Source organism: Eucalyptus grandis, chromosome 2, assembly GCF_016545825.1.
Source record: "Eucalyptus grandis isolate ANBG69807.140 chromosome 2, ASM1654582v1, whole genome shotgun sequence".
NCBI classification, from domain to species: Eukaryota; Viridiplantae; Streptophyta; class Magnoliopsida; order Myrtales; family Myrtaceae; genus Eucalyptus; species Eucalyptus grandis.
In genome coordinates, this window is record NC_052613.1 from 47,968,784 (window position 1) to 47,986,003 (window position 17,220).

The 17,220-nt window shown below is 37.9% G+C and overlaps 2 pseudogenes; both read left to right on the forward strand.

The window, feature by feature from the left end:
• The first annotated feature begins 2,080 nt into the window (after positions 1–2,080).
• On the forward strand, positions 2,081–4,133 carry LOC120290766 (annotated as a pseudogene).
• A 7,115-nt stretch (positions 4,134–11,248) lies between these two features.
• Positions 11,249–12,485, forward strand: LOC120290961 (annotated as a pseudogene).
• The last annotated feature ends 4,735 nt before the right edge of the window (positions 12,486–17,220 follow it).

Consider the following 17,220-nt stretch of genomic DNA (forward strand, 5'->3'; position numbering starts at 1 on the left):
AATCTTATAAACAAAAGTCATGCACGCCGTGCTTTATCAATTGGATCATCTCTGTTTTCCGGTTTACTCACGTGGCCTACTCCACTCTCAGTTCTAAAGGCCAAATTAAGGCTGGAATTCACTGTGTAATCCTTGAGATGTTAGGATCCCATCTTTATATAGCTCTGCTTCTACAGATACAAGCAATCCTCGCAACATTTAACATTCTAATCTCTAATTACATACACTCAAATTTCTACAAAGAAATAGAATTCTCGTTTAACAGCTTCGACACACAACAACAGCAAGATGATGGACACTCAGAGCATAGGCTCCTTTTTTTTTTTTTTTTTTTTTTAAAGGAATTTAAAAAAAAAAAATCTTTAAACTTACTTACCGAAAAAAAAAAAAAAAAATCTTTAAACTTTAACTTGATATATTATATGATCTCTGAACTTTTAATTTATTTAATATAGTCCCTGAACTTTAATCGAATGTGCAAGTCATCCTTAAAATCAAATTGATAGAGAGTCTGTATCTTCTCTCTAGAATTTCAGAGGCTTGTAGTAGAACCACTAGTCCACTGTAGTGAGAGCAACTTCTGTAGTCAGGTCCATCCAAGCTTCCACATGCCCAAGCTTGTTCTCCTTCCAATAACTACCTTCGAGCGAATTGACATCATAATGTTCTGTATACCATTCAACTTCTACTTGGTCCATCCAAAATCTTCAATGATTACACGCCCTCTAATTTGTTCACCATTCGCAAAGTCCATCCAAGCTTATTGATGTTTTCTTGTCCTCTAGCTCTTTCACATTCTATTAGTTCATCTGAACAATTTTTATGATGATACGTCCTTCAGTTTGTTCACCATCCACTTGGTCCTTTTGAACATCGACATATACCTTGTCTAATTATTTGTTCACAATTTGCAGTGTCATCCACTCTTCAACATATCTCATGTCCAATAACTTGGTCGCCTGCTACAAAACAAAAGCCGTTCTACACCCTTAGATGTCTTATTGCTGATACTATCTTCATAAAAATGTATGTAGAGAAGATATCTTCTGCACACTCAATTTCACATGCTAGTATACTTCTTTTGTAATCCTCAAAATATCATAGAAATGTTTCCTAACATTATGACTTGAAAGAGCGGATCCAATTCCACTTAACCATAGAGATCCCACGCCATAGCTCTTATGCGCATTTCTCACATTTAACCTATCAGTTTCCACTTCCCATTTTGGATCTCCTTCGGTGAGATAATACCCAATCGGTATACAAGTTTTCTTTCTATGCTAAGTTACCATTTTGCATGGTGCACCCTCATGAATACTTTTGCAGATTCCTACTTTAGAATAGGCATTTTATAATAGGGAAACTGACTTCTCATTTCAGTGCGTTAAATATATAGGACTCCTGTTTACCAATAAATTGCACAAATAGTTGACACACCTCATTTTTAATGGCAAATATAAGTTACTCATAATATTGAGAACTTGCTGCCATTCTCAGGTTGTGCATTAATTTTATATGAAATAGGATTCGGATGAAAGTACGGGCTGTGACAATTTTTTCCCTTTATGTTCTCTATTCATCCGAGTATGCAAAGCTGATCTATGAACCCTATGGATGCCATTTTGTCATCCCTTCCCTCAATTGACCTATCTGTTTTCTCAACTTTGATGCAGGAAAAGGACGTTGGTGGATGGACTAGGTAATTTCCTTTTTTCTAGTTATCATATTGGCTCTGCTGACCTGAACAAACCAAAGTATAACGAGGACAATCTGCTCACCCGTTGACATGATAAAACAAAAGAAACAGGATCATCTTACTACAGAAGTATCCTTTCTGGTTTCTACTGCAAACCAATCCCACAGTGCTGATAAAATCAAAGTTGGTTGTACCAAAATCTTCTTACTTCATCATAAGAGCTCAACTTTCGGTCCATGCTTCCAGCCAACATAATCCATATGTCCTAGGAAACGACACAAAAGTCAAAAGCATTTTCCTATATGGGAAACAGGTAAATTATCTCCTGGTGCATCAGGTATTGGAATCAGAATCGGAAGCTTGGTCATCATCTTCTTGTCCTACATGATCCACTTGAAGATGATGAATGCTTCTTTGAATTTCCATTTGAAAAACGGCGCCTCATATTTTCAGTCCAATTCAGACATGGAAGAGAGCAATGTCTATTTTGAAGTCCCCATTTTCAACCGTACCGAACTTGAAGAAGCCACGAATAGCTTCTCTGCTTCCAATGAACTCGGAGACGGAGGTTTTGGAACTGTTCACCACGGTGAGAAAATGTTCCTTCACTATTCCTCCAAGCGATCCTCAATTGAAAGACATTTTCTACAATGTTCTTAACAGGAAAACTTTGGGATGGGCAGGAAGTAGTAGTAAAGCGCCTATATGAACGTAACTACCGAAGGGTAAAGCAGTTCGTGAATGAGGTAGAGATCTTAACCAGTTTGCAACACAAAAACCTTGTGTCTCTGTATGGTTGCACTTCTCGCCACAGCCGTGAGCTTCTACTTGTCTATGAGTACATCTACAATGGCACTGTTGCCGATCATATCCACGGCCAGAGAGCAAAGTCTTCTATTACATTGCCTTGGCAAATCCGAATGGGCATAGCCATAGAGACTGCTAGTGCATTGGCTTACCTCCACGCTTCTGACATTGTCCACCGTGATGTGAAAACAAATAACATCCTTCTTGGGAAAAGTGCCAAAAAAGTCATAAACCATTTGCATTTGTACCAATTTAGTCATAAACCATTTTTTGTGCCAATTAAGTCTTAAACCTTTTTACGTTGTACCAATTCAGTCATTTCTGGCCAATTTCGACTAGATTTTGCTGACTAGACGTCGGCCGGCTGACGTTGACAACTTTTAATAATATTTTAATATTTTTCTTTTTTCTTTTTTTCTTTTTATTTTTCTTTTTTACCTCCAGTCGGTCGCCCATGGCTCGGGGTTTGGTGAGGATAGTAAGGCGACGGTGTCGAGGAGGGGGTGGAGGCGGCGTAGGGAGCGATGGTCGCGACAGGGCAGCAACAGCAGGTCCTCTATCCTCTAGATTTGACCCTTTCCCTTCTCTCCCTAGGTTCACTTGCCCTCGCTGCCCGGCGCGAGGCCGCCCTCGCAGCCACCGGTGAGGTGGCCGGCGAGGTCGACCTCGATTGTTGCCTCGGCGATCGGCGAGGTTCGGCGACCGACTGGAGGAAGAAGAGGAAAAGAAAAAAAAAAAAAAAAAAAAAAGAATTCAAAAAATTAAAATATTATTGAAAGTTGTCCACATTAATGCCGATGATGCTAGGTCAGTCGGCAGGCGTCTAGTCAACAAAATCCGACCAAAATTGGCCGAAAAGGACTGAATTGACACAATGTAAAAATGTTTAGGACTTAATTGGTACAAAAACAATATTTAGAACTAAATTGGCACAAATAAAAAAGGTTTAGGACTTTTTTTGGCACTTTTCCCCATCCTTCTCGACAAGAATTTTGAGGTTAAAGTTGCACATTTTGGCCTTTCAAGGCTACTCCCCAGTGATGTCTCTTATATCTTAAGAGCTCCTCAAGGGACTCCAGGTTATGTGGACCCCAAGTACCATTGGTGCTACCAGCTCACAGAGAAGAGTGATGTCTATAGCTTTGGAGTTGTTTTGATTGAGCTTGTATCATCCAAGCCAGCTGTGGACCTAAGTAGAGAAAGGGACAAGATTAATTTGGCTGACTTTGCTATTAAGAAGATTCAGAAATGCAATTTTGGGGAATTGATCGACCCAAATCTAGGATTTGAGTCAGATAGCGAAATTAACAAGATGACAACTTCGGTGGTCGAGTAAGCTTTTCTGTGCTTGCAACAGGACAAGGAAATGAGGCCTCCAATGGATGAGGTTTTGGAGGAACTGAAGGCGATTGCATGCAATGAGAATGCTGCGGACAAATTTGTTGATGCGGATGAGAGTGAAAGTGTCCTTGCTCCATCTTCCCCAGATTATGACAATTCCCAGCTACCAAAGGATATGCAGTTGACCCATTCTCCAGTTTCTGTGACTGAAAAATGGGGTAGCAGCGGCAGTTCTGCTCTTGGTGTTGATCGTCGGATTATCCACGTAGCCGTTAGTCACATACTTTAGGCACCCTGAATGCAAGTGAGCAGTCACATATAATGAGACGTTACTGATTTAAAGACTGGGTCGAAATTTTAAGGTATGGACATGGTAATAAAGAACTTTTGTCAATCTAGCTTGCCCATGATATTGAACCTTGTATAGGTTACTTAGTTTATCCGTTGTTTCGTACTCCATTAAAAGTATCCAACATGACACATAAATATATCGGTCAGCGAAAAAAAAGAAGGCATATAAACATGAGCAGATTCAACACATAGATAACTATTATGGCGAAGTATTCACAGACTTTCTCTATGCTTGGTTGTGACTTATACTGAACTATTGTGATACAATCATTCAAGCTTATGACCATGGTGACTTGACATGAGAGAGCATGTATATCAGGTCTCTCGCTGAAGTGAGCATGGGGGCAAAAAAACAAAAGATGGGGATGGCTGTTAGGGTCGATGTTCAATATAAAGTTCTCTTCACTCAAACTAATCCGCCCCCACTCTTTTCCCTTTCCACAGGGATCAGGAGATTGGATCCTTGGAAGCGTAAATCTAAGTTTGTCTATGTTTCAATCGATGTTGTATAAATAAGAATTATTTCGATAAGTGGGTTCCTCAGTAAAATCATCATGACTTTCAAAGTCGGTCGCAATACCAAACCAAATATGATGAGTGATAATCGAAATAAAGATAATAATAAAGGTCTAATAATAGGTAGAGCTTAATCTCAGTCAATTGATAATCTCAATTTTGACTTGGCCATATAATTTTTAGTGTTTTCACAAGAATTGAATACGAGAGAAAGGAGAACACTCATCAATCCATTACTTAAAGGGAACTATATTGTTCTCTCCAATCAATTGATAATCTCAATTTTAACTTTTTTTGGTGTTTTCACAATAATTGAATAAGAGAGAAAGGAGAATACTCATTGCTAATAGTTCCAATGCGATCAATGGTTCAAATACTGTAAGGGCCAACCTCTGGCCTTACTAGCTAACCATATTGTCCACTTTGAGCTAAAGCTTAGCCCATCCTCACAGGCGTGTTTTTGGCCCATCCTTCGCAAGATTGGGTTGTTACAGAGCCACCAGCTTTAACCCGATTCGTCCTCAGACCACACACTTCCGACTGGGCTTGGCTCTATAACCATTATGAGGGCCGACCTATGACCCCACTTGCCAACTATATTGTCTACTTTGGGCCGGAACATGCACGATTTTAAAATGTGTCATTGGTAATTAAGAATGGTGACACACCTTATAAGGCACATCACCTCACCATCCTCAAGTGATGTGGAATGCGATTCATTCCTGTCCCCATCACCATCCTCATAATGTGTGCTCTTGGCCCATCCCTCGCAAGATCGGGTCATTACAAACACAATTGGTTCTCTATTGGTAAGGCAGGCCTATTTAGGAGGACAGGTCTAGAAATAAATATTCGAGTACGAGTCCTATCCAATGTGCAACAGAACTTTTGGTTATCTCTTTAACTGCCATTAGATTCTTGGCAAAAATTTGTACCCCCCAAACATCCATGCAAGCGGCGCAAATATAAGACATTGGCCAGACTGTATATAGTTTTAATGGCTAGTGCTAGGAGTCTTAATCACAGGCAAGAAGGGATTCTCTATACATTTAGCGAGACTCTAGTCTGTTTATTACCCTTGCTCTTGTATTACTATACTCTTCTTCTATTTAGGCACGTTCTCTTAAGCATGTGATCAGCTTGTGGCATTGCTTGACAATATTAGCAGACATTCCATAAATGCATTTCGCACCAAATAAGCTCCAAGTGATGGTATCGGTTTGAAAACTTCAATTGATATAATCACCGGCTCAAGCACTGCCTTTCTACCACTAACACTAATGTTAACTGTTCAGAGAGTAGTTCTTACATCTTCTCAAGAGACTTACCAAATGGATCTAGGAGCCCCTTAAAGGCTAATCAGCCTCTGATCTGACTGAGCAATTCCTATTGCTACTCACGAACCTTTTCTATAATCATCTGCTTTCTTTCCCTGCCCTTTATAATTATTCTTTTCATTTCACAACTTGTGTTTCTATGTAGAATCTCACCTTTTTTATGGAATCAATTGTGGTTAGACCCAATTTTATTTTATTTTTGTTCTTTTGTTCCTTGTCTTGCTTATTTGCTTTAATATGTGAGGGTCACCCTGTAATTGCTTGGAAAGAAATAGTCGTCAAAAAGTCTTTCAGTAACTGGTCAATAGGGGCAAGATAGGATGGAAGTTTTCCGATTGGAGGTTTTACTTTTTCATCAGCCTATCATCATCAAGAGGGAAGTGACAGATGGCATTACAATTACCAACGACGGACCCAAAACTTAAAAATCTTCAGTGGGTGTCCCTACCTTCATGTAATCAGAGTCTCTTCAAGTCTTCCGTGTCCTCTTTTCCAAGTCAACTAGCGTGTCTATGGAATTGCCAATCAGAGTCTCTTCAAGTCTTCAGTTGGGTGTCCCTACCTTTATCATTGTGCATGAATTGCCAAAAAGAAGGCCTTCCCTTCAAGTTCAAAGCTGCTGCATTGTAGAGCATCAATGGAAAACGGAAAATCTTCCTCTCTCGTTTGAAGCCTGGAAACCCCGTGTAAAGTGTCAGGATGGTCATGGTTCTATGATGTGCTCATGCGCAAGTGCTACTTCACATTGGGTTGCACATCTTGCTCAAAGTGAGGGCCATGATGTCCTCATTAGATGTTCCAAATGTTATATTGAGGTGAGGCAAAGGCAAGGGTGTCACGGCCCTTGCTTGGGGCTGGCTTCAAACAACTGGTAGGGAAATAAGAAAAAGAGAAAAACAAGAAAAGGAAAGTAAAGGAAAGGAAAAAAAAAATAACAAATTTTAAAAATTTTAAAAAATTACAAAAAGCGTTCACATTTGCATCAACTATGTCACGTAAGACAGTTCACATTGACTAGACCGTCATTTTAGCCATTTTCCACCATAATCGACCTAATGGACTTTATTAAAAGATGTTTGTATAGTTGATGAATAAATTAACGAAATTGAAAATTTTAAGTTTGAATTAGACATATACAAGGAAATTTTGACAATTATCCGCCAACAAAATTGATGAACATGCCAAAGTCAATCATTTCAAGACACAAGGTGGACACTTTCAAGATTCAGCTGTGGAGGTTAAATCAGCACCCTTGCTTATTGATATGTTAAGTGGAACGAAAGGCTAAAAGTATCTATCATGTACTTGGTATGTCACGGCACCAAAAGTTTTCTTTTAGGTGTGATTTAATTCACACATTATGTTGCACTTGCTGTGGCTACATTTTAAATCTTGTTTTCTTTGCTTTTGTTTGTTGCTCTTTTTTTTTTTTTGGTCGGTATATGTTGTTCTATTTGAGACGTTAACTATTTTACCAATGAAAGCTCTTATTATGCACTGGTTGGTCAGGCGAAATAAGAATATTGCCTGATAATGTTCAACATATGAGGAAAAGAATCTAAACTTTGAGCAAGTATGGAAATTTAAAAGTTTGACGAATGACTGAAATGTAAATAAGAAGCATCCCAGTCAAATTGAGCTTCCACGTCAGGAATTTAAGAATTGAATAAACAAGTCCTGCTGTAGCATTTACATGTCATTGATCTCCTTCCATACAGGCTTGCCAGTTCTCAATCTATCCATTTTTATCGAAGTCCACCATGACTTCTACAAATTTTGACTAGTAGCTTTAAGCTCTAGTTTTTCTTCATCTTGGTTTCACCAGCATTGTCTACTTGCGTGCATAACAAACAGTGGAGGCCCGTCTATAAGCAAAAGGCTAAGCGCTACATGGTGACTCAAGTCCTATGAGAGCCATCTCTAGGGTTTTATATTATTGATATACATTGGTTAAGACAAACAACAACTTCGTGGAAGCCACCTATATAGCCTTGTACTACTAATATGTGTTGATCAAGGGCTAAGTGCTATGGTGATGCGATTCTCGTGAGAGCTACTTCTAAGACTTTGTACTACTTAAGGTTAAGTGTTACATGATAACGTAAACTTCATTGAAGCCACTTTTAGGGCTTTGAGATGTGGACAATTGACATGTTTATATATATATATATATATATATATATATATTACTTGATCTTTTTAGTATTAAGATATGGTTGCCCATCTCTTTTCTTCTCAATTTTTTTCAGGCTCCTTAGTTAGCGGTGATGGTACAAGAGGGCTTTCGATAAAGACCGTGTCCTTTCAGTGAAAGGATGACCATGTTTTATCCCTATCACTATAGAATTCAAGATATAACATATTTTGATCTTTTGATATTAGAGCAGCACCCCTCTAGTAGTAAGTGTATGATTCCGAACAAACCATGCAAAAGCTGGTAGGTTTGTAATAGCCCAATTCGATGAGGGCAAGGAATAGTCGATGAGACTAGGGGGTCTAGATAATGAGTGGTTACTAGTGGGCTTCTAGGATGGCAAAAAGGGCATAAATGAACCAAACTATATATCGAACAAGAGGAGAGCGAAACTGAAATTAACTCATGAAAGTGCCTTCAAACATAACGACAAGTTTTGCTTTAGAACTCCAAAGTTAAGCAAGTCCAGGTTAGAGTAATATTAAGATGAGTGATCTCCTATGACAATGTCTACCCAAAGTACTAAAACGTGAGGTGTGCCAAAGCAGACGATACCTTATCTGAATTAATATAAGGATGTCGCACAATTATGAACATACGCACGCCACAGCCTCCACAAACATCGAGAACAAAGAAAGGGGCACGACCAGATAAAAGGATCGGAAGTTAAATTGAAGATATAAACGCGAGATAACTTCCACGAATTTCCCGGCCGTGGAACAGGGAGAAGCAGAGCAGGAAAGGCGCAAATCTGGAATGCCCAGAAACGACAGGCGACGAAGGCTAATGACGTCAGGAGAGTAGTTGTGAAGAAATTCTCAGCGGTAGCAGGCAGCGAGAAGCAGCGATGAGGATGATCAGAATTGGAAACTGAAAGCAACCTCTGGATGAGCGAGGTTAAAACCACTCGAAGCTCTCAGTCAACTGCAAAGCACCGGAGCACTTCCATATTCTGGAACCTTCCCGATGTTCCTTCGCTCAGCATTCCTTCTCACGCCCGTTTGCGTCGTCTCGCCCTTAGTCGAGAGAGAGAGAGAGAGAGAGAGAGAGAGAAGAGGGACGGGCTTTTCCCTTCTTTTACTTAATTGGGCCAACAAAATGAATTCCACACTAGGCAGTAGGCATTATCATGAGTTTCAATTAGACTTTTTCTCGTGGGTTCCCTCGCAGACTGCAAACTTTTCGGGCAAATTGATAGCTGTGAATGGGCCTCGACTGAGAATATTGGAATTTCTCCAACAGAGAAATTCTCCAACAGAGACGCCTAATTGTCAAAGACCTACTGATTTTGTTTTTTTTATTAAACTTATTTTTGTAAATTTGCTTATTTGGTTTAATCTTAATAAGCAAACAGGGGATAAAATTTTCTGTTTTTTTTTTTTTTTTACCCATCAATCCTCTTGTAAAGGATCCAACTTGAGGAGATGCATGAAAAAAAGAGTCAACTCTTGGAATGACTTGTCAATGAGGACAAGATTTGTGCAAGTTTACTAAGTCTATACATTTCGCCAATCTATCATCATCAAAGAGGCAAAGTGATGGACGGCATTGCTCCCTTGAATGTCTCTACCTGACTCTTCTCAAAAGTCTTTTGTTCCTGTCCTCTTTCCAAGTCAACTGCCGTGTTTAAGCAGCTGATCTTACTTGACTAGTCAAAAGAATTGCCAATAACAAGGGCTTTTCATTTCACTTTCATATGAGGAATCAAACAACTTTCCTTTCTTTTTTCTTCTTCTTCTTCATACTATTCCATTCCGTTCTTTAGCTTTGATTTCAATTATTAAAAGGAAAGAAAATTCTCATTTCCAAACTAGAACCATATTGAAATCCTGGGATGGGTCTACACTGTGCTTCCGCACGAGAGGTAATTTGCATTGCATTGCACATCTTCTTCATTGCCATCTTAGAAGAGCACGTCGAGTCATCATCATATGAAGCTTGCGAACCCCGCAACTGTGGCACTGATGATTTCAACCTAAGCTATCCCTTTTATATTCTTGGAGAAGGAAGCAATTTATGCGGTTACCCTGGATTTGAGATCACTTGTCAGGAAAAAAAGGCTACGTATGGGAGCTACGCAGTTAAAAGCATCTCCTACAACGAGAGTTCCATCGAATTAGTAAGCCCAAGGGATACTTCCTGCTTTGCTCCTCGCCCCCTCTCCCGGCTTCCCGATAACGTTTTCCTAGAGGACAGTGTTTCCCGTCATCCTATACTTTTATTCTTCTATAACTGCACCGACCATTCTTTTCCCTTCAATACATCCTCTGTGAATTGTACTTCTAACGCCACATACAACGCCTCTGTTGCGTTGATTCCAAACTACACCTTCTATCGACAAGGTGGTTCCTGCCGGTCATTTGCAGCGGTACCAGTACAACTGGAGGAAAATATCTCTAATCAAACTATCAAAGATGTCGACTATAGGGAGTTGTTGCACAAAGGGTTCCAGTTAAAGTGGGATTTATCAACCAGTTGTACTGGTTGTGAAAAAAGTGGAGGCCGATGTGGACGATCACAAGACACAAACTTTCAGTGCTATTGCCCACATGGAACAATTCATCCCAGGGACTGCTCTAGTGGCGGCGGTAAGGTTTTTTGGAATTAGGAATTTAACGGTTCATGCAATAAATTCGTCATAAACTATTCTCTTCCCTGAATAGAATATGGTTAACATGAAGATATGAATCTTATAACTATTGGGAGGATGATGCATGCGGAGCTATATGAATTGTATCATCTATATTTTTTTAATAAAAGTTCTCCGACTATTATTGCTTTTATGTCGCAGGGAAATTGAAAACTATGAGCTTACGGAAAAAAGGTGCTCTTGGTAAGTAGGAAATCAAATTTCTTATGAGTACTTACGAATTAAAATGTAGACATTTGGACAGTATTTAACGGAAAGTAGGACTATTAAAACCCCAGGAAAATGATTATCTCTAATTATGCTCTGTATGTCCTTTGGTTACACAGGTGCATCAATCAGTGCATTTGGCGTCGCTATTATAGTCCTAGCCTATCTTTGTCAATGCAAAATTTCCAAGCAGAAATCCATGATCATAGGGAGCAGAAAGATGAAATTTCAGGTCAATTTCGAAAATCGTGGAATTCTCGTAACAACAAGGTATTCTTACACTGACATTAAGACAATGACCAACTCATTCAAAGAAAAACTAGGTGAGGGAGGCTATGGGTCCGTGTACAAAGGGAAGCTCCCAGATGGACATCTCGTGGCTGTGAAAATTCTAAGCAAACTAAAAGAAGATGGTGAAGACTTCATCAATGAGGTAAATAGCATGAGCAGAACTTCCCATGTCAACATTGTTAAACTACTAGGTTTCTGCTTTCACAAAACCAAAAGGGCCCTTGTCTATGAATACATGCCCAATGGATCTCTGGAAAACTCATATACGAAGAGAACTACTTCAAGCTAGGTTGCGGCCACCTCGGATGGGACACCTTGTACCAAATCTCTCTAGGCATAGCTCAAGGGCTTGAATACTTGCACAAAGGCTGCAACTCAAGAATATTACACTTCGACATAAAGCCGCACAACATTCTTCTCGATGAAAACTATTGCCCCAAGATTTCTGACTTTGGCCTTGCGAAGATATGCCATCAAGAGAAGAGCACAATCTCACTACTTGGCGCACGAGGGACTGCGGGGTTTATCGCGCCAGAAGTATTTTGCAGGAACATTGGAGGAATATCCCAAAAATCTGATGTGTATAGCTTTGGGATGACAACGCTCGAAATGGTTGGTGGAAGGAAAAATATAAAGACCGGAGCAAAGAGAACAAGTGAAATATACTTCCCGCATTGGATTCACAAGCGTCTTGAACTTCAAGAAGAGTTAGGATTGCAGAATGTCACAAGTGAAGGAGACAAAGAGAAAGCTAAGAAGATGGTAATAGTGGGCTTGTGGTGCATACAGACTAATCCTTCAATTAGGCCAACAATGAGTGAGGTGGTGGATATGCTAAGAGGTGGTGTTGACTGTTTGCAAGTTCCTCCCAAGCCCTATTTGTCTTCTCCATCAAGATCATCACCAACCACTTCAATGTCCATGGCCGTGTGAAATTTAAGATCGTGCTATAAGCACATCTAGCCTTTCAACGCAAGGAACAACTTGTGTACCAAGATACGTGAGAATACTTCCGAAAATTTTATTGTATTTGTTGAACGTGTGATGCCAATGCTAAAGCTGATAGAAGTTATATAAAGCCACGTCATTACTTGTAGAAAGCATCTTAACACGAATTTGCATCTTATGCAGCTAAATTAACATGATGGCAAGGCCACCTAGAATTGATTATATTTTTAATTTCACTGGTTTCTGGTTTATGTTACAAACTTAATAGTTTGATAACTATTTTTCCACGATCATCTTGATTTAAAAACCGAATCACAACAAATGAGCAACGTCAAGACTATATAAACATGTGTGTTTCTTCTTAAAACAAATTATCAGCACGTCAATACAATGGGAAAAGTGTCCAAAAAGTCTTAAACCTATTGTACAGTGGTTGATTCAGTCCTTTTTTTTTTCAATTTTGTCAATTTAATGCTAAACATTATGATAATTTTCCAATGTAGTTCATCTGATCAATTTTGATTAAAAATTACTGAAATTGCAATCAAGATATCCATTGCTAACATAGACGGTTTTTTTATCATTTTTTTTCCTTTTCTTTTCTTTCTTTGTTTTTCTTGTTTCTACGTCAGTCGATGGCTATAGGTGAGGGCCATAATGCCCTCACCATATGTTCCCAACATTATATTGGGGCGAGGGCAAGGGTGAGGTTGTTGTGGTCATCACCCATGGTTGGCGATCGGCAACCAGTGGGAAAATAAGGAATAAAAAAGAAAACAAGAAAAGCAAAGAAAAGAAAGGGACAAAAAGAACAAATTCTGAAAATTTAATAAAATCACAAGAATTGTTCATATTTGTGCCAACTGTGTCTCATAAAACAACTAACATTGATTGGACTATCATGTTAGTGATTTTTTGGTCAAAATTAGTTTGATGGACTATATTATAAAATCATCAAAAAAATTTAAACTAAATTGACAAAATTAAAAATTTTAAGTTTGAATTGGCTATGTACAAGGAATTTTTTTGACAATTATCCGGTGACAAAATAGACTGATTATGCCAAAGTCAATCATTTCAAGATGACGAGGCGGACGCTTTCAAGAAAGAGCTGTGGAGGTTGGATTAGCACCCGTGCTTGTTGATAGATTAAGCGGAGCGGAAGGCTTGAAGTATCTATTGTCTACTTGGTATGTCACGGCACCTAAAGTTTTCTTATAGCCGTATTCACTTCGCACATGACATTGCAGTTGCTGTGACTACATTCTAAATCTTTTTTTTGTTTTTTTATTCCCTTTGCTCTTATTTGTTGCTCTATTTGAGACGTCGGATATTTTCCCGAGAAAATCTCTTGCGAGCACTGGTTTTCCGGGAGGGCACTTCAGTTGCTTAGTTTATATATGAGTAAAAGAATCTGAACTTTGACCCAGTATGGAAATCAAATTACGGACTCAAAACAGGTCGGGATCAAGGACTAATCTATACGGACTCCATTTGGGCATTTTGTCAAACCCGTGGTGGGCACTTCAGTTCCTTACTTTATATATGAGTTTGCAGTAACGATTCACGTCAGTCCATCACAATAAGAGCTAACATAGATAATCAACTCAACATCGATCATTTCAGACTTAAGATTGACGATGTATGAAGTCTCAGTTCCTGTTTTCATTCTAAAACTATGACCGAGAGTAACAAAACGAACTCACATTCATCAAGCTAAATTTTTAGCTCCGAACAGTGAGAAAATCCGAGGAACAATGTTTCAGAAACGTCACCACTGAGATCGCAAGAATTAAACACAAGATAACTTATATGGCTAAGGTTTACCGGAAAAGAAAACCTCCTTTGTTTGTCTCTTTTTCATTTGTCATGTATTTAATTATTTACTTTTGTTATTATATTTATATTTTTAATTTTTTTTTTTTACTTTTACAAGAATGAATACTTAAAGATTTTTGTTAACATAATAGTTTTGTGCCTACTGTAAGAATAATATAGCATGTTGTGACTTACACATTTTTTGAGAAGTGGACATGACAATAACTTCTAATAATAATAATAATAATAATAATAATAATAATTATTATTATTATTATTATTATTATTATTATTGTGGTTCAAAACAGTTTGTTATACTCCTAATGGATTAGGATAGTCACATAAACATTTCTCATACTTGAATAGTCAATTAAAATTTGGGTGTCATCAAAATCCTCTCCAGAATCTTTCTTGGATAAGTCGATAGCTTTTGTCGTTTATGCTCATTATCCTTAGGATATTTACCTTAATTGAATTTTTGGCTGTTTCCAGGAACTAAATCAAATTAATTTTCAAATAGAGAGCTTTAGTTGTCAAAGACCCACTGATTTTTTTTCTTGAACTTATTTTCCTAATCTTGCTTATGTGGTTTGATTTTAATGAGCATAACAGGAGATAAAAGTTTCTAGGTCTTTAATTTTTTTGAATTACCCTCTTGTAAAGGATCCAACTTGGGGGAACATGTGAAAATAGGAGTCAACTCTTGAAAAAACTTGTCAATCGGAGCAAGATTTGTGCAAGTTCGCTAATTGCGGGTCTACGAATTTCACCGACCTATCATCATCAAAGAGGTAAAGTGATGGATGACATTGCTCCCATGAGTGTCTCTACCTAGCTCTTCACAAAAGTCTCTTGTTCTAGTCTTCCTGTCCCATTTCCAAGTCAACTGCTGTGTGCAGCTGCTCTCTTGTCCCCTTTCCAAGTCAACTGCCGTGTTTAAGTAGCTGCTCTCGCAAGACTAGTAGAAGGAATTGCCAATAACAAGGGCCTTCTTTTCACTTTCCCGTGAGGTATCAAACAGCTTCTCCTTCTTTTTCTTCATCTTCTTCCTACAGTTCCTATTTCACCGAATTCTAATTGACGACGAAGCATCTTTTCTAAAAGTTGTTCTTTGGCTTTTGATGAGAGGAGATGGGTTATGTAATGACTCTAGACAAGAAATATTAAGGCAAATAAGAAATAACTATAACCCTTTATTTCGAACTTCGAACCAAGTTGTGCAAACTAATCGGACTAGAATTCAATCAACAATAAGGCTTGAAAATATAACAATTTCCACAGCAATACACATGCACGAATTGTGCCAGAATTTAATTGCTAATAAAGCTCAAGAAGGTGCAAAGATGTAATGCCGAAATTTAATCGACGTCACGACATCTATAACAAAGATGCACGCCGAAATTGAATTGACAATGAAACATCGGGATAAAGATATGCGTTAGAATTTAATTGACGATACGAATCGGAAAACATGGTATATACCTTTTATCATAACTTGATAAGGGGGCCTCTTCCAATTGACGATACGAATTTAATTTTATGTTTTAATTGACTACGTACAAGAATTTTTTTGACAATTATCCGATGACAAAATTGACTGATTATGCCAAAGTCAATCATTTCAAGACGATGAGGTGGACACTTCCAAGAAAGAGCCGTGGTGGTCGGATTAGCACCCATGCTTGTTGATTGGTTAAGTGGAACGAAAGCCTAGAAGTATCAATCGTGTATTTGGTACGTCATGGCACCTAAAGTTTTCTTATAGTCATAACTCAGTTCGCACGATACGTTGCAGTTGCTGTGACTATATTCTAAATCTTTTTTTTTCTTTGCTTTTATTTGTTGTTCTATTTGAGACATCAGATATTTTCCCGAGAAAAGCTCTTGCAAGCACTGGTTTTCCAAGAGAAAAAAGAATATAGCCTGATAACTTTCATCATATGAGTAAAAGAATCTGAACTTTGACCAAGTATGCAAATTAAATTATGGACTCAAAACAGGTTCTGGATCAGGGACTAATCTATATGGACCCAATTTGGGCATTTTGTCGAACATATGGTGAGCAGTTTAGTTGCTTAGTTCATATATGAGTTTGCAGTAACGATTCATGTCAGTCCATCACAATAAGAGCTAACATAAATAATCAACTCAACATCGATCATTTCAGAGTTTAGAATGGTGATGTATGAAGTCTCAGTTCCTGTTTTCATTGCAAAATTATGACCGAGAGTAACAAATATTGAACTCACATTCATCAAGCTTAATTTCTAGCTCCAAACAGTGAGAAAATCCAAGCAACGATGTTTCGGAAATGTCGCCAATGAGATCGGAAGAATTAAACGCAAGATAACTTATATGAGCTAAGGTTTATTCAAAGGGTTCAAGAGCCCATACTGACAGAGAAAACCTCCTCTCTTTTTTTATCACTTTTCATCTCTTTTTCATTTGTCATGTAATTATTTATTTATTTTTGTTATTTTATTGATATTTTTAATTTTTTACTTTTACAAGAATGAATACTTGAAGATCTTTGTTAGCATAATAATTGTTAGCATGTTGTGAATTATAATTTTTTTTTTAAATGGAGCTCAAAACAACTTCTAATTATTTATTTATTTTTGTGTTTCAAAACAATCTATTATTCTCACAATAAATTAAAACAATCACATAAGCATTTCTTATACTTGAATAGTTAACTAAAATTGAGGTGTCGACAAAATCCTCTCCATAATCTTTCTTGGGTAAGCCGATAGCTTTTGTTGTTTATGCTCATTATGCTTAGGAAAAATTCCAAGTAAGGACCCGAAGTTGACTAATTTTCTCAAATAAGGACCCGAAATAAACTTTGTATTAAATAAAGACCTAAAGGCTCATTGTCTCAAATAAGGACCCGAAGTAGTTGAATCAATTCCAAATAAGAACCTGAGCTTGCTGGTCAGCCAAATATTCATTTCCAATGACCATAGTTTGGGAAATTTTGTCCAAAAAAAATATAGGGAAAATTAACAAATCCTTAAAAAAAAAAAAAAAAAAAAAACCCTAGGTTTTCTACAGTCTCCTCATT